Below are 22,098 nucleotides of genomic sequence, written 5' to 3' on the forward strand. Positions count from 1 at the left end.
TTCGCGTCTCTACCCTGTGGGCATCAGAGACCCGAACCCTCCCAGACGGAGGAAGCCGAGGACGCCCCAGTCCCAACGGCTCCTTAACAGGCAACACTCATGCAAGCCGAGGACACCCTCGCCACACAGACCTCACTCGGGTTGTCAGCAAAATCAAGCAAAAAAGAACAAATAAAAAGGTGCTCATACCTAAAGACGAAGGCTCCTTGTCATGACAGGAGGACACTTGAGGTCTCCGGCTTAGAATAACAGCCTCCGTGCCAATGCAATGACCCGGGCCGCCCGCACCTCCGGCTTTGCAGCTACCCTGAGCGCGCTCACTCGGGTGAAGGGACAAAGGGTCGCGGGAAGCAGTCGGGTCCCCGCGTCCAGGCCCCGGCGCCAGCGGCCCTCCCGCGTCAGCTACCGGCAGCTGCGGCGCGGGCTGAAGTTGCGGGGCCGGCAGCGCGTGGAGCGAGCGCGGCGGCCGCGCGGGGGGCGGGGAGCGCGGAGCGCGCGGGGGCGGGGCTCGGCCGAGGGGCCGACGGCGTCACCCGGGCGGGGAGGGGGCGGGGCAGCCAGATGCTTGACAGTTACTTCAGCCCAACTCCGAAGGGTGAGCTTTGCTGTCTGCGTCCAGCGGATCGCCGCCACGCCGAGCTCCTTGGCACTAACTGGTGTCACCGCTTTGGAGTTATCCTTGGAATTCGCGCAGGAGACCGAGTGCATCGGAGGGAGAGGGCAGGGGAGAACAGCCGAGGCCATGAAAGGCCCTTTCGGCTAACCTTTTGGTACTTAAAAGAGAGGCTGTGTATTGAAACAATGCGCTGGGGCGACTCTGGTGGTGGTGGTGGTGGTGGTGGTGGTGGTGTGTGTGTGTGTGTGTATGTGTGTGTGTGTGGCGGTGAAGTTGGTTGCCCACGGCACGACGTTTGCTTTGTATGGGCTCTCCTCTAGGGCCTGTTTGGGCACAGAGATCTCATAACAATGGGGAGAAACAGAGTTGTTGTTTTTTTCTTTTAATTTTGTTTTGGTGGATTTGAACTATATATAAAGGTTTCCTTTAGGAAAGTGTGGATATGACAGAGACATTCCATAGAAAGAGTCTTTGGAGTGGAAATTGTCCAAGACAGGGAGTCTACAAAGACCCAGAGACAAGGTCTCTGCCTCCATCCTTAAATAGGGAATCCCTTATACCTCGGTTTCCTTATCTGTAAAGCCACCATTCTGAATAAATTGTGTACGTAGAATATGTTAAATAGAATGGTACTGCAAGGTGCATCCGCCCTCCCCAGCTTGAAATTCAGTCACCTTGTGAGGGAGTAAGAGTCGATGAGCATAGATATGAACCAAAAGGGAACATTTGAGGACACTGTGTCCTTATCCAGTTGTGATAAGGAGACTGCATCCTCAGGCCTGGACTCTAGGCCACCCAAATCATAGCCTAATCAATGACATCATAACCAACCAATGATACAACAGTAGGAGCAGAGTGCGCTTGATGCCTAGAAAGGGCACCCCAAAGCAAGCTCTGGTCACTGTGTCTCTGCCTTCGACCATGAAGGGCAGCCTGAGCAGTGAGTGCCTTGACAGGCTGAACACTTCATGACAGCTGGATTTTTCCAGACACCCACCTCCCTCTGTCCTTCTTCCAACTTACTAAATAGTTCCTGACAGCACTCAGTCTTCCCACATACACTTTCCTTCAGAAGAGAAAATGTGTTGAGCAAATGATACGAACATTCCTGGCAACTAATTCCTCGTATGTGTTCAGTACTGGTATATTCTGGTCAATATATGTGTCCCTAGTGAGTTTGGTTGACTTGACGTAATCCTTATGATGCTGAACACTACAGTTCATTGGCTATCTTCTTTCCTTTTTTAAAAAAATCTTTATTGGAGTATAATTGCTTTACATTGTTGTGTTACTTTCTGCTGTACTCAAAGTGAATCAGTTATATGTATACATATATCCGCATATCCCCTCCATCTTGAGCCTCCCTCCCACCCTCCCTACCCCACCCCTCTAGGTCATCACAAAGCATAGAGCTGATTTCCCTGTGCTACACAGTAGCTTCCCACTAGCCATCCATTTTACATTTGGTAGTGTGTATATGTCAATGCCACTCTCACTTCGTCCCAGCTTCCCCCCCACCCCATGTCCTCAAGTCCATTTTCTACATCTACGTCTTTATTCCTGCCCTGCCACTAGGTTCATCAGTACCGTTTTTTTGTTTGTTTTTTCCCATTGGCTACTTCGTATACCCTAGATTCTGGAGCAGATACTTTAGAAGCACTGTATCATTTATTCTTGACTATAAGTCTGCAGTAGGTATTATTGCTCCCATTTCATGGATGGGAAAACCAAGATTCAAGGGAGTTAATGTGAGTTGTCCAAGGTGACACAATTGAATCAACTTTAGATACATGTGCAAAAGCTGGGTTTTGGCACCTGAAAACATGGGTGGTAGTGGCCCCACTATCCTGTCTGTCATAGATCCTTGTTCTTCTCTTCATTCTGGACCCGGGTTCGTCTCTGTTGTATCCCTGTTGATACTTGACAGCTGAGCCCAGGTTTTGTGGGTATTTCCTGACTCTATCTCCTTTCTCACTTCCTTTTACCTATCTGATGACTCCCCCAGTCCTTTTCAGCATCAATAAATCTGAGAGTCACAAAGGTCCAAACAGCTGCACAACTCCCATAGCACCCCTTGGCCTCTTGGTAGCTATTAAAATGGCCATAAATAAGACTGCTACTGAAACATTCATTCATACAATAAGTACTTGTGGAGAACTGAGAAAGGGACGGGGGATAAAAGAAGGAACGCTCCCCCCACCCCCACCCCTCAAAAAGTTTACGACCTAAATGGTGATAATGAGATTAAGAATGGGAGCTGAATGACACTGTTTAAGACAATGCTGAAATAGAGCACAAGGCCAAGTAGGATTAAGTCAAATGATACACTCATCCCCCCACGCCCCCACCCCCGCTAAGTAAGCAAAACCAGCCGGGAGAGAGAGGATGGAACCTGGATACTCTTCTTAAAAGATAGTTAGAATTAGGGCCAGTGAAAGAGAGGCAGTTCTAAAGGTAGACTGAGGCACTTTACAGAGGACTAAATGGGGTTCTAGGAATGATCTGCACATAAACAGCTTAGAGGGGTATTCAAGGGCCCACAGTGGGGCCTCATCTCATTCAGTTCATGGCTTTAAGTCATGTTCATGTGCTAAAGATTCCCAGATTTATATTGCAACTCAGAACTCTCCTCTGAGGTCAGATATCTGAGTACCTACCTAAAATTCCTGTTAATTTCTTGCTGCCCAATTCTTGATTCTCCTCCCCCCAAACCAAACCTGGTCCTCCCCTATACTTAACCATCTTAGTTAAAAAAATAATAAATAGCACCAATATCCAACCAGTTGCTAGAGGGCCAGAAATCTAGAAGTCGTTACTGATGCCTCTTTTCCCTTTACCTCCCACACGCAATTCATCAACAAAACCTGTTGCTTTTGTCTCCAAGACACTTCTCATTCTTGGTTACTCTCTCCAGCTCTACTGCCATCACCCTTCTCTGAGATCCTTCATCTCTAGACTGTATCGCTTATCTCCTTGCCTCCAGTTTGCCCTTCCCTAGAATCCATTCTCCACTGTGGCGGGCCAACTTTAAGATGGTCCTCAATGATTCCCACCCCCTAGTATTCACACCCTTGTGTAATCCCTTCCCCATGAGCGTGAGTCTAGTGACTTCTAACCAATAGAATATGGCAAATGGGCTGAGATGTCACTTTCATGATTAGATTATAAAAGGTTTTGATTTCTATCTTGCTAGCTGAATCTGTCCCTTGTTGGCTTCGATAAAGCAAGCTGCCATGTTGGAGAAGCTCATGTGACAAGGAACTGAGGCCCTCTGTTCAGTAGCCCACAGAAACTGAATCTCGCCATCATCACGTTAGCTTGAAAGTGGATCTGTCCTCAGTCCAACCTTCAGATGAGACCCCAGCCCTGGATGACACATTGATTGCAGCCTGAAGCTAAGCTGTGCCTGGACTCCTGACCCACAGCAACTGTGAAATGAGAAGCATGTGTTGTTTTAAACAGCTGAATTTGTGACAATTTGTTATGTAGCAATAGATAACTAATACAGAAAGAGTAATCTTTAAAAATAAAAATTATGCTGTGGTCACTCTCCTGCTTAAAACCCTGCCTTCATTCCCCATTTATTATAGAATAATATCCAAATTCTACGCCAGTGCTTACAAGACCCTGGTGAGCCAATCCCTTCTAGTCCTTCCAGCCTCACTCATGCCTCTGGCCTCCCTCTTACTAAGCTCAGGTTACTGACTCAGGTCACAGGGCCTTCTTTCAGTTCCTTAAACATGCCAAGTCACTTCTAAGAGAGTTCTTCCCTGACCACCCACATCTTTAAGTATATCCTTCCCCTCAGTTATTCTTTTTGAATACCCTGTACCTTTTATAGCACCAGCTGTAAATTGTAATGGTTTTCTTTACCTTTTTAGTTGTTCTTTGTCTCTTTTTCACTGGACTGTGAGATCGTAAGGGTAGAGACAGTTTCTGTCTTATATACCATATCCCCACAGAGAACAGGGGCTCAATAACTACTTACTGAATGAAAGATGAATAACTCTGCCATTCTGGAGCACACCTGTACTCTTACCTCGATCTTTTTATTACCTTGTCAACACCACCCCCCACCCCAGCCTATCTCCATCCATGTAGCCTTCACCCGTTTCCTAATAGCCACATCTATTCATCAAGATCCAGTTTCAGTACTCTAGTTTGCATCTGTTTTTCCCAGATCTCTTGCCCCATTCCCTGCCCTCTCACTTCAGAACTTTCATAACATCTTAGCTCTTAACATCTCCCGAGATGCTGGGCACCTGCCACCTTGTATTACAGCTATTTGTGTAGAGTCGGATGGTTCCAAACATTTCTCCATTTACCTCATTCTAGAGACAGAGGCCTGGAGAGAAGCACAGATATGCAGGAAAAGTCTTGGGAGAAATAAGAGCTACTGCAGATTAGCATCAGAGCTAATAGGCTACCGAGGAAAAATCTGGAGGGGTGGGAGCAGGGTCTAACACCTCCCCTGGAGAGAAGCAGACTTTCCATTTCCCCACTATATTAGTCTGCTAGGGATGCCATAACAAGATACCACAGACTGGAGGGCTTAAACAACAGAGATGTATTTTCTCACAGTTCTGGAAGCTGGAAGTCCAAGATCAAGTTTCTGGCTGATTTGATTTCTGGTGAAGGTTCTCTAATTCATCTACCTCAGAAACTTCCCTGATCAAAGCATTCAGAGATTCCCTGGTGAAGCCCTTAAACCTCACCCAGGGAAACAGAGAAGGCCAGAGCTTGTTAGGCATTGGGGCGGGGATGTTACAGAAAACTCTGCTAGTGTGAGAGTTCGTCACTCTTTAACACCAATGGAGAGAAAGATTCCCTCCAAAGGAGTAACAGCTTAACACAAGTTCCCCTCCCCCTGTCCCACCCATGTATCAATTTTAATTTAAAAATCCCTAGGTACAAATGATAGCTATTATTTCAACAAGCTATTATTTCAACTCAGGTGCCAGGCACTCTGCTAAGGGAAGGAGCCACAGAGGTAAATAGGAAGGTCATGGAACCCATCTCGGGGAGCCTGGTGGTGAGGACAGCGGTAAATAACTCTGGTGGGTGTTATGAAAGAGGAAGTACTATGGGTGCTACGGGAACTGTGATTATTTTTGGTGCCATAAAACAGGGTGTTTGAACTTCAGCAGCACTGAAAATGGTCTCTTCTAAAAACTGAATTTTATCCTGTTTTTCTCTCATGGGCATTTTTAAAGCCAGTTTTTGTTTAGGGAACAGAATTGGCAATGCCAGGCTGATTATTCTTTGCACCACCAATCAATCCTAGTAAATGCATAATTCATTAGAAGAAAGCAGAAGGGCATCCAAAGTGCAGCCAATTTAGTTTCCTCATTTAGAGCATCAGATATTTAATGCAGAATTCAGAACATGTCTGAAGACCCACTGCCATTGTGCAATGAAGTAGATGCTCTGATCAGAAGGTCCCGGAGATTTGGTTATATCTAGGGACCTCTATCCATTTATATTCCTATATATTCCTTCTGCCTATGATACTTCCTACTTCTACCTTTTTGCTCGGGCTATTTCCACTGCCTGGAAATTTTCCGCTGAGAATTGCCCATCACTTTTTCTTTTACCTCTGTTGTTTGTCTCTGAAAACCCTGTCTAGCCTAGAAAGACCCGTTCAAACACTACCTCCTTCCCAATGCCTTCTTGGCCCTCTAAACCCTACCTGCATCCTCCTGCAAGTCCCTTGTGTGTCCCCTGAATAAGACCCTATCACACACCTTCCTTCTGTCATAAATATTTGGTACACATCTCCTCATCAGTTTATAAATTCCTTGATGTCAGGAACTATGCTTAATACCACTTACATGATTGTAACCTCTATATTAATGAGCGTAGAGAATTGTCAGTGAATATTGACTACGTTAGGAATGAGCGCATACAGTGCCCCTGCTGCCTTCTATCACCTTTTCTCTTGGAAAAAGTGCATAACAAGCCTGTATTTATTGACATCAGAGCTGTACCTACAGAAGTATGTTTCCACCTGACAAATGACAGCTGGGTCTTGCTTGCTGCTTTCTGAACTGGTGAGAGCTAAACCCCATTTTCCTTTGCCCATGTCTGGTACTGATGATAAGGTCCTCAAGGGAGTAAACATCTCAAGCTGTTGTTTTCTTACCATCGTCACACGCATCTGCTTGCACAATGGGAAACTAGTCTGGCCAACACCCTTAGCATTTTAGTATGTCCCAGGAGCGGATGTCCCGGGGGGGCTGAAATCAGGCCTATGCATTAAGGCAAATGATCTCAATCCTAGACCCTGCCTTCACCCCCACTTCTAGCTTCTGCACCAAGTGACCTAGAAGTTGCATGGGTGGAAGGTAGTCAGCAAAATGTTCAAGGCTGACAGGAAATAAAACATGTCTTACATGTAGCAAGCAATCCCCTTCTGTCCAGCAACCTGAGATTGGATTTCTCACACATTATTATTATATTACATGTAGAGGTCATTTTCTGCAATAATACAATCTATAAAAATCACTTCCCAATTTTTTGGTCTCAAGACCCATTACACAATAACACAATCTAGACTAGCCATTTTATATAACATATATGTATATACATAGGTTTATGTGTATATGTACTTGGAGGGCATTATGCTAAGTGAAATACATCAGACAGAGAAAGACAAATACTGCATGATATCACTTATATGTGGAATCAAAAAAAACACAACAAACTAGTGAATATAACAAAAAGAAGCAGACTCACAAATATAGAGAACAAACTAGTGGTTACCAGTGGGGAGGGTAAGGGGAGGGACATTATAGGGAAAGGGGGTTAAAAGGTACAAACTATTAGGTATAAAATAAACTACAAGGATAGAATATGGGGAATATAGCACATATTTTTAATAACTATAAATGGAATATAACCTTAAAAAATTGTGAACCACTATATTGTACACCTGTAACTTATATAATATTGTCTATCAACTGTACTTCAATTTTTAAAAAACCCACATTTATATATATAACATAATCTAGACTAAACCCTCTTATATTTTTAAAAATTGTTGAAGACCTTGGGGACCCACTGAAAGAGTCTTGGGAAACTTGATGGCTTCTCAGACTATATTTTGAGAAACTGGTCTAGACCGACAAACATTTTGGTAGAATATTAACTTTATAAATTCCTATAGCTCTGAACTCGGCTGAAGGCTGAAGGTAAATAGTATAAATCTAACAAATATTATTGCACAAAGATATTAAAAGAAGTATAAAATAATGCAGAATGAATGTAGAAGTGACTGGAAGCATGCACGTGTAAACACAGTGCTAGGTACTGGACATGTAGACTCTTTTGAAGGTTCTAAAATGGACTTTTCCTTCATAATGAATCCCTTCCCTTTTCTCTCATTATTAGGGGAAACATAAGAGAAGAGCTTTGTCTGTAAGGTTCACCAAGGTGATTTATTTATATTGTGTCCCTGGGCCCCCTGCAGTCCCTGGCTTGCAGGTTGTCCCACGTGACCCCTTCCTGTCCATTCTCCACCTTTCTCTCTCCTGCTTCCCGCCCTGGGGGTCCCCAGGTAGGGACCACATCAACGACTGCCCTGTGATGTCCAGTAGGGTTTGGCCAATGGGGAGCCCCAACAGGAGATGGGAAAAAGGTAAAGGAGTGAGGTGAGGATATTAATTACCTGGCTCCTCCCTCTGAGGTCACATTGGGCTGGCTGTGCCCCTTCCTAAAAGACAACTGCTCTCCCCCCCACCCCCTCAAGGCAGCCCTCTCTACACAGCTTTCTCTCCTTGAAGATTCTAGCAACCTCTTCCTCTCCCATCCTTTGGAGCCAGGTGGTGTTGGTCTCTCTCTGCCCTCTGGTTCCCCCACAATCCACCCACACCTCTGTAAGTCATCTCTTTGTAAATAAACCTTCTTGGAATTATTCTAATGGAAGCTATCGGTTTCCTGACATTGCCCTGACTGATACACATTAACAATAGTGTACTGATTATTGAAAAAAAAATTAAATCTGTTTTTATCCAGTCATTCATATTTTTAAAATATTTCTTAAGTAACTCCTTTAATTATTTTCATTTCTCTTTCAATTTTAGGCAAGATCTGTTGTTAATCTCATTCAATTCCTTTCCTCCTTACTGCCCCCCAACGATGCACAAATCTTTTCAAAGTTTGGTCCCTCCCTAACTCACGAAATTGAGATCATTAACTTCAGGAGGTGATTTTAGGAGGAATTACGGGCCCAGAAGCCATTTTACTTAAAACTTTGTCACGGTTGTTAGTCTTCACCATCTTCATGGACATTATTCTGGAGTCCAGCTCACATCGGAAACAGGTCTCTGAGGTTAAACGGCTGTCACTACCACTCAAGCAAAGTTAGAGAGAGCTGGAGGGAGTATCAAGGTACCTTAGAACACAAGGGAAAGATTCTGAAGCCATGACAGGCTCCTCCTGGCTGTTCGCTCTTCTCTACAGCTGCTCTCATATTCCTGCTCCTGGGCCTTGAGTTCAGCTGCATGTTTCAAAGGCCAGGGCCGCCTCTGTGAGGCCTGGAAACCATTAGCTATCCCTGCTAGCTTCAGCGTCCGGTGCCTCCCCCTACTAACATACATTTTATGCCCAATCGGGATACTGGATACAAAGCTCCATCCCCGTGGGCCCCGCACAGTTTCACTTTGCAGAGGTGAAAGTGGAAATCTGACTCCTGCAGCCAGGCTTGCTCAACCCACAAAGCCTTCTTTGGTAGCAGGGACGAGACCTGGCCTCACTTCCCCTCTTTCCTTCTCTGCTCACACACAATCCACATCCCTGGCAGCTTCGGATAGGAGCCGTGACAACAGGACAGGGCGCTGTTACCCTCCATGATTAGCCAGGCGGGCAATGCTGCTGTAATATCACAGCATTGACAGAGCTCTCACACCTATTAAATTATTCACGCCACCCAAGTGTAATCAGCCATCACGTTTGAAATAGGTCATTCACACTAAGGCTGCTTGGAGGTGAAAATTTCACAGGGATGGCACCAGATCCAAGTGCTTTGGCTTCATCCGATTTCCCAAGTAAGGGGCTGCTCCAAGCAATCCCCTATTAAATATCTTTCATTGAATCGCAGTTATGTTTTCATGAGCAGCAGCAGGAAGCATCTGGAACAGCTGTCTGCTGGCAGGCACAAGAGTTGTGGGCTGGAAGGCTATATGTCAGCCTCTTCCTTCAATGACCTGTCCTCAACGAGCCTCAAGGGGCTGCTTGAGGAAGATAAATCTGAACACTTGCTCTCATTTGTTCTCTGCGCCCAAGACGGTAGCTGGGTCAGAATGAGGATGTAAGCACTGGGCAAGGGCAGGTTTTAGAAGAACGAACGCACACAGCCTCTCTGAGAAGTGCCTCTCAGCCCTGGGTGCCGCATTCAAAGAGGAATTCAAGTTCAACAGCTGTGGGGCGTGTGCCCCTGCATTTCAGATCCTAATTCACAGACATCTGGGCCTGTTCGGCACTCAGGATACACTTGCCCTCTTGTTGGCATAGATATACTATTCAACTCAAGTGCCTGGTGGAATACAAATATTTGACTAGCTATTGTAAGGTCTGGAGAATTACTGCTGTGTTAATATGTTCTTTTAATGGTTTTTGAGGATACGAAAGACTATCTTACAGGAGGAAGAACAATTTCCCCCTAGGATTAAAGTAAGGTGACTGAAGACATAGTTCACGGGATTTGAGTTAAAATACAAGCAAATGTGCTGATTGCTAGCGCTTGACTGTTAAATGGATACGTTACTGAGGGAGGCTGATAAATCTCCTTGGGGAAGGGAAAAAAGGCAGGGAGTTGAGCAATGGGATTGACCCCTTGCCTGCCTTCTATTAGGAGAATAAGAATAAAAACCCCTAAAGAGGTCTCTTTAGCTGAGATGCTACGGATGTACAGCCTAGGAGCGAAAGGGCAAGAGATGCAAGCTTTTTTTTTTAATAGAACGTTATTGGAATATAATCGCTTCACAATACCGTATTAGTTTCTGTTGCACAATAAAGTGAATCAGCTATAAGTATACATATATCCCCATATCCCCTCCCTCTTAAGCCTCCCTCCCAACCTCCATATCCCACCCCTCTAGGTCATCTCAAAGCACCAAGCCGATCTCCCTGTGCTATGCTGCTGCTTCCCACCAGCCAACTATTTTACATTCGGTAGTGTATATATATTGATGTTACTCTCACTTCGTCTCAGCTTTGCCCCCCCCACCCCATGACATCAAGTCCATTCTCTATGTCTACTTCTTTATTCCTGCCCGAGATGCAAGCATTTTAACGTGGTGAGCGTAGCACCAAAAGCAGAGAGGCCACGTGAAGATGGAAAGTTCATGGATGCATTTCCATAATTATTCTATATATCAGAACAGTGCTCCCAAGGATGTTAAGCTCTCTCCTTCAAATATTCACCTTCAAGAAGGCTGCCCAGGGCTTCCCTGGTGGCGCAGTGGCTAAGAATCCGCCTGCCAATGCAGGGGACACGGTTCGAGCCCTGGTCCGGGAAGATCCCACATGCCGCAGAGCAACTAAGCCCGTGTGCCACAACTACTAAGCCTGCGCTCTAGAGCCTGTGAGCCACAACTGCTGAAGCCGTGCTCCACCGCAACGAGAAGCCTGCGCACCGCAACAAAGAGTAGCCCCCGCTCGCCGCAACTAGAGAAAGCCCGCACACAGCAATGAAGACCCAACACAGCCAAAAATAAATATAAATAAAATAAATTTATTAAAAAAAAAAAGCCTGCCCAGATGATCCACCACTTCCCCCGATCTTTCCTTTAATTTCCTTTAAGTGTTTTGCACAGTTTGTATTGCTTCTCCAGCTCCTGGTTTTATGCAACAGCCCATATAGGTTACACAGCCCAATCCCCATAAGCTAGAGATAAATCTATGAATAATTCTCATTTATGCATATGCTGCTTTATCATCAACATTTCAACAGATATTTCCTAGTGCCCACTATTCTGGGTACTTGGAGTGGGACTTCATGAAGTCATCCCCTATTTATATCTAAACTATCTCAAAGTGGACTCCTGCTTCCCCATCATGGCCATACTACCCCAATGCAAGCCTGCTTCTCCAGCAGCCTTCCTCATCTCAGTAAAGAGCAGCATTATCCTTCCAGATGCTTGGGCCAGAGTCTTGGAGACATCCTTGGTAACATTTCCCTCCTTACCTCCAGAATTCAATCGGTATCAGGCCTGCTAAGTTCCCCATCAATTCTCTCCTGGACTGTTGCCATCCTCTTCTAACTGGCTTCCCTGCTTTTGCCTTGTATGCCCCCATTTTAATTTTCCAGACAGTAGTCAGAATGGTACGCGGGCCTCTCCCTGTTGTGGCCTCTCCCGTTGTGGAGCACAGGCTCCTGACGTGCAGGCTCAGCGGCCATGGCTCACGGGCCCAGCCGCTCCGCGGCATGTGGGATCTTCCCGGACTGGGGCACGAACCTGTGTACCCTGCATCGGCAGGCAGACTCTCAACCACTGCACCACCAGGGAAGCCCCAGAATTATCCTTTTGAAAGGCAAATCAGATTATGTCACTCTGCTCAACATTCACCAATGGCTCCCCATCTCCCATAGAGCAAACCCCAAATGCATACAATGGCCTGTAAGGCTTATAGGAGCTGGACACCCTCCCTCCTAACAGAAACCTCTAGAGTTGCAGCTTCTACTGCCCTTGGCTGTGCTCACATCGTGCTGCAGCCACACTGGCCTCCCGACTCTCCCTGGAACATTCTCCTCCTGATATCCAAGTTGGCCCTGAGGTCCTTTCGAGCCTCTAGAGCTGAGTAGAACTGAATCCAGCACATGGTAGACTATCAACAGATAGTCTTTAATGAATGAAAAAAATACATCTTCTATCCCTACATAGTTCATAAGCTCCTGAGGGGCTGCATCTGCTAATTATGCTACTCCTTTCTAGAGAAGCCTCGGTAAGTGCTAATCCCAAAATATTTATGCAGAGATTTTAAAAATGATTCCCAGCTAGGCAGACATTGGTAGAAAAAATTCCCAGACCTCATTCTTACACATCCTGCTATGGAGAAAACAGTCTTTCTAAGACTGTGTCAGATATGCCCAGCCCTGGGCAGAATCAGCTCCCTGGGACCATTTCTATCTCACCTGGGTATTCAGTTCCCTGTTGTTAAACTTACATGGCTCAAGAAAAAGCAACCTTTTTGCAGACTTTCAGGAACTATCTGGTTCTTTCCTGTTTTGTTTTGTTTTGTTTTTTGGGGGTACCCATTCCTAACTCTTTTTTTTTTAATGTGGAAATATATATATGTTATATACGTATGTAGATATAATACATGTAAGATTTACCACCTTAATTATTTTTAAGTCTACAGTTTAGTAGCATTAAGTACATTCACACTGTTATGCAACCAATCTCCGGGACACTTTTCATCTTGTAACACTGAAAACTGAAGCTAGACCCATTAAACAACAACTCCCCATTTCCCCCTCTGCCTACCGCCTGGAAGTCACCCTGACATTTTCTGTCTCTATGAATTTGACTCTCTACACACCTCAGATACATGAAATCATACAGTGATGTGTCTGGCTTATTTCACCTAGCTTAATGTCCTCGGGGTTCATCCATGTTATACCATGTGTCAGAATTTCCTTCCTTTTTAAGGCTGAATAATATTCCATTGCATGTATAGACCATATTTTGTTGACCCATTCATCTGCTGATGGACACTTGTGTTGTTTCTACCTTTCGACTATTGTGAATAATGCTGCTGTGAACATATGTACAAATATCTCTTCAAGACCTTGCTTTCAGTTCTGTGTATATGCCCAGAAGTGGGATTGCTAGATCATATGTTAAAGAACTAATTTTAACTTTTAATTTTTTGAGGAACTGCACCTGTTTTCCATAGTGACTGCACCATTTTATAGTCTCACCGGCAGTGTACAATGGCTCCTGAGCTCTTTTTATAGTAAGATATTTTTCCCCTCCAGCAAGTTAGAACTGCTCAGAGATGCCTAATAGTGCTAAACATTCCAGCTCCTTCCAATGCTTAGCAACCAGGAGCCGAGCGGCCCCCACTGAACGAGCGAGGGTGTGTGTGGTGGTGCTTTTCGCTCTTTCCTTCGTGCCTGTTTTGAAACGGCTTTCTTGTCCTTGAATTAACATGCAGGCTGAGTGGACATCCACGGGTCTGCTCTACAGACAGAGGGCAGTGGGCAAGAGCCAGCACTGTTTTGGGGATGATCAAAGCTCTGCTAATCCCTTGTAATCTCCTAACGTAAAGGGGATATATTTCCAATTTGTGGTTTCTTTGAAAGATGCCCCCAAGGTTGGCACTATCACTTTTTGATGAATTGGGAGACTTGGAGTGGTGTGTGTGTGGAAAAGCCAAGGAGACGGCCTCGAGTCATGTTCGTGCATCAGTCATCTCTTGCAAGGAGGTCCAGGGTTTCAGATCTCGGGGACAAAGGACCCAAAGGGTCAAACGAGGAGGAGAGTGCCTTGAAGTCATGCAGAGGAGTAAGTGGGAAGGACCCTGGACACCTCCTGTGCGTCGCCTTCTTTCACCTCACTTATCGGTGGGCGGGGAGAACAGGCCTTAGTCCTCCTGTGTGTCTCTGCTTACATCATGCTGCCTTCTCTGCCCTCCCCCACCCAGCGCATTCTGTCTTTGGTTTTGTCTTGGACTGTTAATTTTTCATCATCCTACCAGTTGGTGTTACAGAGCAATGTAATATGGGGACATGTGTTCTCTTAAAAATAATATTTAAATAAAAATAAGAGGGGATAAATCTTCTCTTAAATGGGGATTTTAAAATGATAGGGGGCTTCCCTGGTGGCGCAGTGGTTGAGAGTCCACCTGCTGATGCAGGGGACACGGGTTCGTGCCCTGGTCCGGGAAGATCCCACATGCCGCGGAGCGGCTGGGCCCGTGAGCCATGGCCGCTGAGCCTGCGCGTCCAGAGCCAGCCTGTGCTCCCCAACGGGAGAGGCCACAACAGTGAGAGGCCCATGTACCGCAAAAAATAATAATAATAATAATAAAAATAAAATGATAGGACCCTCTCACCGGCATGAAAAGGGGAAGAGCTAGTGGGAGAGACAATGACCTTAAGAGGCAAAATGATGGAACGTGATGACCTAAACCAGGGGTCAGCAGGCTTCTTCTGTAAAGAGTCAGATAGTAAGCATTTTAGGCTTTGGGGCCAAGAGGTAAAAAATGAGGAAATTGTATACTTACATATAACAAGAGAGAAAACAAACTTTCACATTTTTTATGGACAAAATTCAAAATATAATAATTAATAATTGAGCTTTTTTTTTTTATAACACCAGTCTATTAAGGAGAAGAATGGAATTCTTTTTCTTTGGGATAACATCTTGCTTAATTGAAGTTCAAGGTCAATGTTCCCTATCACCAAATCGATTTGCAAATGTCTGTCTTTTTGTAAAAACCATTTATGGCAGGCCGTACAGAAACAGGCAGTGGGCTGGGTCTGGCCTGCAGGTTTGCCATCTCCTTCCCCTGCCAAGAGGTGGGTAATGAGCTACTGACTCACTATGTGCAGTTTTCTATATTGCCTGGTAGCTTATAAAGGCACAAACATCTGTCTTTTGGGTGTATCATTAATGTTAGGAAGACACACAGGGATTTTTTCTGTCCTCTTCACTCTAGTCCGTGGTGTAAATGACAAGATGTTTTGTCTTTTCTCATACAGAAGAGGATGCTTCTGACCCAGCAGCAGTTGTCCTTCCAGGAGTCGGGAGGACCTGGGTTGACCCTCCCCAGTCTCCCCTCCTACAGCTGGGACCATTTCCAGCCTGACCAGTTATGTGCCCTAGTCCTAACTTTTATTGAGTGGTGCTCAATAAAGATTTGGTGATTAGTTCACAGTGGGTAGATCCCATTAACTTGCTCTCTGTCCCATGAACTATTATTATAAACAACTGAACTGATGTTTGTCCTCCTGTGTGCACATTAATATATTGACACACAAATATACATAAACAGATTACCATGATTTCTCCAGGAGGTTTTACCATTGAAAATATTTTAAAAAGCAATGGAAGTGAAAACAAAGCAAAACACCACTAGAGGAAACGTCATAGAGGCTTTGTTTAAAATCTTAATTACTGTCCTAAAATGCCATTAACATATGTATAATTCAAGTTTCAATAAGTGTTATCTTTAAATTAGAAATGGTTTAACAAATATAGAGAGCCCAGCCTTTATCAAATTACTTTTTAAAAAGTACTCTGTAAAGCGGCATGCAGAGGCAGTAACTGTGGTGTGTTTACCCCAAGTAAATATTTACCCAGGAGAAAGGGCCTGTGTATTGTTAAAGATACTGTTAAAGATATGATTCTTCACCTCCAGCTTTCCTGACCAAGGCAAAGGGGACTCTCTCCACAAGAAAACTGCCATAGCTTATATCACTCTTTAATACTCAAAGGATTTTCAGAGGGAGACCAGATTGGTTAAAGCCAAAAAAAAAAAGAAAGGTAAGAAATCACAAATTCATTTTGTGCCAAGTGAAGGGGTTATTCTGAGTCCTGCCTTTGTCAAATGGTGGAGGTCGGATAGCAGCCAGGCTCGTTAATTCATGAGCCAGACGCACCTCTATATTCCCAGGAAAGCATTTGAAGTGAGCAGTCTCAATAGCTGTGCTCTCATCAGCTTGTGTCTTTGTTAATCACAGGCCAAGAGTAGAAGAGGAGAATTGTATAGACTTGGGAGACTGGGACAGCTGAGAAAATCACAATTAAAAAATCACTGACATTTACGTAGTAAGTCCTTACTGGTTTTCCATTATCGCATACATTATCTCCTTTAACTTCAAGCAGTTTGTGGGGGAGGTCACCACCACCACCGCCACCATCTTTATCACATTACCATCATCACCACCCCAGCATCATCACCATCACCATAATTATCATCATCTCCAAGTGGAAGAAGGAAAGTGAAGATTCTGAAGGGTTAGGTAACTTGCCTAAAGTCAAGCTACTAGTAAGTTGAATTAGGTCTTTTGAGTCCAAATATTTTGCTCTTTCAGCTATGCTATCTTCCCTCAGTTTGGAAGTCTGAATGGTAAAAAAAAAAAAAAAAATCAAAGATTTACAAACATGGTGGCTCTAGAATTTTTGGATGCCAAGTACTTAGTACAGCAATATGGCCAGAAAAGGGGTCTGTCCTCCACTGGAAACTGTTTGCAGCGTAAGCATATGATTTTTTACTCAGATTATAGAGTTCAAATCATTCAAAATAGCAATGTTTTCTGAAAAAGCTTTTTATCATGCTTTATATTTGGACTCTAAATTCTAATTTATTTTTTAGTCTTTAGAGCTGCTAATGGAAATTAATAGTGGGCTGAGGCATGCCCCACCTCGAAGACATCCTTGGTAACCCTGAACATATAAACCAGAAGTTGAAGGAGAAGAGATTGTTTTTCAGAGATTGTTTTTTGTAATATTTCAGTCATATAATTTATCTGAAAGTGGTTAAAAGTGCCTTCTACGAATCCTATCTGCATATTAGATTCTTTGACACACTTTTCTTCAAATGCCATTCTATCAGTTCGTCGGGCTGTTATAAATAGGAAGGAAAATCCCACCATAGAACATGTTTTCGTATTTACTCCCTGTCAGAGTTTCCTGAATGCCAATTCATAGAGTGAAAAAAAAAATCTTCAACTGCTCAACCAGCTGACTCAATTTATGATCTGAAAGTCAAGTTATTTTCTTCCTGGTTCTCGGCTCATCACTCCTTACACTGAATGGGCAGTTTAGAATGACGTCAAGAGGGAGAAGAGACCAGCCGGTGTCCCCCTGTTGCTGCTTGAGTTGTACAGTATAAACATTTAAACTCTTAACTCCCAGTGATCCAAAGACTAAGAAGGAAAGACTTGCAGTGAAAAGGTGGCACCATAACCTCGTCACTTTCCAGACGGGCAGCAACTTGTTTTTAGTTCTCTTTATTTTATTTAGAAATAATTATTTCCTAGGGTTAAACCTCCTAATACAGCAGAGATGACATACCCTCAAGACCTTTTCTCTGTTTACTAGGTTACCTATTAATGACAATCTTTACAAAGGTTGACACAGTGTTTTCTCTCTCCCTCAGCTGGGAAAATAGACACCTCACCCTGCCAAAAGTTCACATTTTCCTCACTTTTATATTTTAACATCTAGAATTTTTTACTTGTATCCATCATTGATCTTCAAGTGTCTTCTGCCTGAAGCCTCTGTTAAGCAAGTTGAGGCATGAAAAAGCATAAGATATGGAAAGTCCACACGTGAAAGAATGACGATAATATAAATTATCATTAACTTGCCTCTGGAGTGAAGCTGGCCATTATACCTGCCTTTTGATTGTTATCCCAGCGTATATGTCAAAATCTTTCTCTTAAAAATATCTAAAAGTGATCAAGTAAATTGTCATTTTTCTTGAAGGGAAATTCTTGATGAGTGATGAGATACACTCCGTCTACACAGCACAAAATGAAGTAGTTTTTCAGCTCAAACGACCTGGTTTGTCTATCAGCAAGGATCGAACACTTCAGATTCTTGACAAATCCCTTCACTCTGCAGTGCACACATGGTATGGAATCATCACCCGCCTAGTCGGCCAGGCATCTCCACATTTCAGGCGCCCGAGAAACCAGCCCCCAATCCAGCCTGGAACTTACTGTCAAGGAAGTACATGAACGTTCAATATCCCACCAGCCCCTGCATTGTGGTTTCATTTTCTTCCGTCCATTTTTACTTGACAGGAACAGTCACTATTTTTTTTTTCTTCCTCTCTGTCCTTCTGGTACTTGAAACAATCATTTCAACTTGACTCAACTAATACCTTTTCCTTCTTTAAAATCTCTCCTGAAACCAACTGAATTGCAAACATTTTCATTAAACATCACAGCCGTTTGGTAAACAATCAACAGACAAAATTTAGCCATCCAAAAATAAATGAGAAGTGGAATAAGCCTACACTTGCTAAGCACAGTAAAACATGTGAGGTATAGGTAACGGGATCCATCACATTTCTTTAATAAATAGGTTGACTTCAGTGAGTGAAGTAACTCCCATCAAAGAGCAAGGGCAATGCTCCCAACTTATTTCACTGCTTTGGTCATAACAACTACACATTTCGTTTTTTTTAAAACTATTTCCCCCCCATACAAACAACGGGTATGCATATACTTGTAGTTTTCAACTCAAGTCCTGTAGCAGATATACTCAAGGCTATCTCATACTATCCTAAAAAGACTTTACTGGCTGCCTACAGAGATATTAAATAAGCATTTAAAATGCTTTCTTTGTGATTCTGGGCCCCTTTTTGGCTTTGGCCTGATCTAAATAAGTCACCCTGAGGTCACTGGGGGCCATAAATCAGGGGGGTGGACTGGGGGCTAAGACGGCCTGCATAGCTTTAGTGCAATGTGCTATTTTAGCTTGTGCCCCTGAAATGACACCATCTCTTTGGCACCAGCCAAAGTAAGCTTCCTAGACATCTATGGGAAGGGAATGTTTTGCAGTAATCCAAGGCATAGGTCACACAGGCATGAAATATTGTGGGGAGGTCTGTGTCTGCTCCAGACCCTGGGACAAATAAAGTAGGGAAAACAACTTCCAACCAAAACGTTTATCCAGGATTCCAGGAATGGAAATTGACCCAAGCAATCCCGGCAAACTGCGAAAGCAAAGAGTGGCCAACTTTTTTCAACCCAGGAAACTAAGGCAGCCTCTTCCTGTCCCGTCTCCAATCCCATTACTTGGGTCCACTTGAGAACCCCAGACATGGATGTTTTTGAGAAAGGGCTGACATAGCTAAATAACAATTCTTATATCTACGTGCTATAAAATGTGGCATAATCAAACAAAAAGGTCCAACTCTCTCTCTAACCAAGGCACATACACTTTTATGTTCTCTTTCTCAACACTTTTTCCATAGAGGGTATGGACTTAACCAGTCTGAACTTTCAGGATTTATTGGTTTTGTACATAATCTTAATTTAATCTCTTCTTCCTTCTTTCTTTTAATTTTGGAAAGGGCAAATGTAATTCAGTAAATATCAAAACATGCCAGATTACAACAGGTTGCAGAATTGTTTACCCATTAAAAAAAATCTACCTTGGCTTCATAAGCAGTTTACACAGAAAGACAAAGTGGGCATCTATTCTATACTTACAATTCTCTTTTTGTTAAAACTTTTGCAATTTTTTTGCTCTCTCTGAGCTGAAGATCCCATTGAAAGGGAAAAAAATGCTAACTTACTTGGCTTGGGGAAAGGAGAGAGGTTTGGTTCCAAAGTGTGTGGCATTTTTTTTCAAGCATCTGTCAGTCTCTTTAAGAGCGACAGGTAGCTAATGGTCGAGTGGACTTCCCTTTGAGTTTCTCTCTATCTGGGAGAGTTCTTCTCCTTTGGGGAGTTTGAAACAACTTTCCTAGATACTGTAATCCAGGACAGGAGAAGTATTCTTATGCTATGCTGCATTGTACCAGAACATTCGAAGGTCTGGCAAAGCTTTGCAGTTTCCTGTGGTCTTTCTAGAAGCAAGATTTTAAAAGACATGTAAGTGTCCAGGGACTATATAAGCCTGAGAAATACTTTGCACACATGACCGTGAACTCGTGCAGTTTTATTATTCTAATCATTGCACTTGACCACAGATTACCGAGCACTGCTGAAAACAAAGGCAGTGAGGGCTTGTGGTTCTAAGGAAAGAAGGACTGCAACTTTAACTTGTGCCAAGGAGTAATTCTGACTGCTAACCTACTGGCTGACCAGCACCTGGGGAACTGTTTCCTCCCACACACGAATCCTGTTCTGTTCTTGAAAGCTGGCCAAGGGCCTCCACTGTGCGTGACATTTTTTTTCTATTATTATTATCGCCATCATAATTGTTAGAGTTATCATTACTATTATTATCCATCCAGCTATTTCTACTAACATACACCAGGCTGGCTGTCAAGAAGGCACAGTGACAAAACAGATGAAAGCCCTTTAATTTGATAAGTTTGAAACAACAATGGGAAAGAAGCCCTCTAATTCCAATTACTGGTTTTTCAATAGCTTGGTAATCAAACCAATCATTCCCCCAAGAAGGAATAAAGTCTACTGGATAGTAACCATTTTCTAAATGGCATGGTGATATGAAAATAAATAAATACATAGTGATATTTGGAAAGCCAACCTGAGGTGGGGGTGGGGGAGGGAGGGAGAGAAAGAGGAATAAAATATTAGGGTTTCTGGTGGGTAGGTGGGTGACTGCTTTTCTCTCTCTCCCTCTTCCTCTCTCCCTCTCACTAATCATATGCAACGCTCCTCTAGAACAAGAGCAAAGTTACACACCAATGCTTCTTAATTTCGTGAACTTTTAACATTTTCTTTAACCACAGAAAACAACAGCTGAAGCAAACAGGATCTCAGAAAGGCAGTTAAAAAAATATATTGCGAGCATGACTCAGTTTTTTTCTTCCCAGATCTTTATGTGGTCCATAAATCTAAATGGATTATATATACTTTTAACCAAATGGACCTAAATTCTAAATTTGTTTTTCTTTAGGGGGAAAGGGTCCTTTAAAAATGTGGCCACTGCAAGGAAATATGGTTGCCTTGGTAACAAGCTCCTAGGCATCTTCCTTCCTTTATGTTACAGGAAACTCACTGGACCGAAAGCTTTCTGCTTTCTTAGGCATGTTAAAGTGAGCTTAAAGCATGGAGGAAAGCTAGAGCAAGCTTGAACTCTTCGAGGTAGATGTATGCCACTGTGCAGAAAAGATGAAGTAATAGAATGCTGGAGCTTTTCAAATGAGATCTGAGAGACTGTGTAATCAACACTCTTGTTTTAGGTAAAAAATGAGGCTCAGCAAGATTAAGTAAGTGACTTGCCCAAGATCCTACATCTACATTACAGCAGGTGCAGGGCTACAATCCAGGCTCCGGACAACTTGTCCTGTGCTGTTTCCACCCAGGCATACATCTGAAAAGTGGTTTATGAACTGATTTTCTGTAATAAGTCCTATTCTGAATACACTAGGTTAACCAGACATGTGAAAAAACTCTGTGCAGAATTCCTTTTATACATTGCTTTCTAACCTATTCTAAGAACCCATTTTTGTGAACACATAGTCAGAATTAGTATTTATTGAGTGCTTACCGTGTCTGAGGCACTATTCTAAGCACCTTCCCTGTAACAATATTTAATCCACACACCATCCTAGGAAGTTAGCCCTCCATTTATAAGTGAGTCAACTGAGAGAGAGATTAAGTAACCAGCTCAAAGTCATAGAGTGAATTAAGTGGCAAAGCCCAGGCAGTGCAAGTCTGGAGAGGAAGCTCTTGACTATTACCCTGCAGGGAGCTTACTTAAAAAGAAGGAACTACCCGGACAAGCTTTCACATAAATAGGCAAACATGATCCATGACTCTGAAAACTGAATACAAATATGCTGGATGTTGGACTTGCAAGGATTCTCTCTCTAATCTTTAGAGA

General features: G+C 43.5%; 1 protein-coding gene across 6 annotated transcripts in view; it reads right to left on the reverse strand.

The window, feature by feature from the left end:
• RIPOR2 (RHO family interacting cell polarization regulator 2) overlaps positions 1–22,098 on the reverse strand; it is a gene marked incomplete at its 5' end in the record, with an annotated part of 208,430 nt that overhangs the window by 86,159 nt on the left and 100,173 nt on the right. For 2 of the 6 annotated variants that reach the window (XM_082664602.1, XM_082664601.1), the window contains one exon: positions 190–436. The exons of the other annotated variants lie outside the window; for them this stretch is intronic. Of the gene's footprint in view, positions 1–189; positions 437–22,098 lie in introns of those variants that run through there. 6 annotated transcript variants of the gene reach the window in all.

This window comes from Grampus griseus (genome assembly GCF_964374135.1).
Source record: "Grampus griseus genome assembly, chromosome: 10".
NCBI classification, from domain to species: Eukaryota; Metazoa; Chordata; class Mammalia; order Artiodactyla; family Delphinidae; genus Grampus; species Grampus griseus.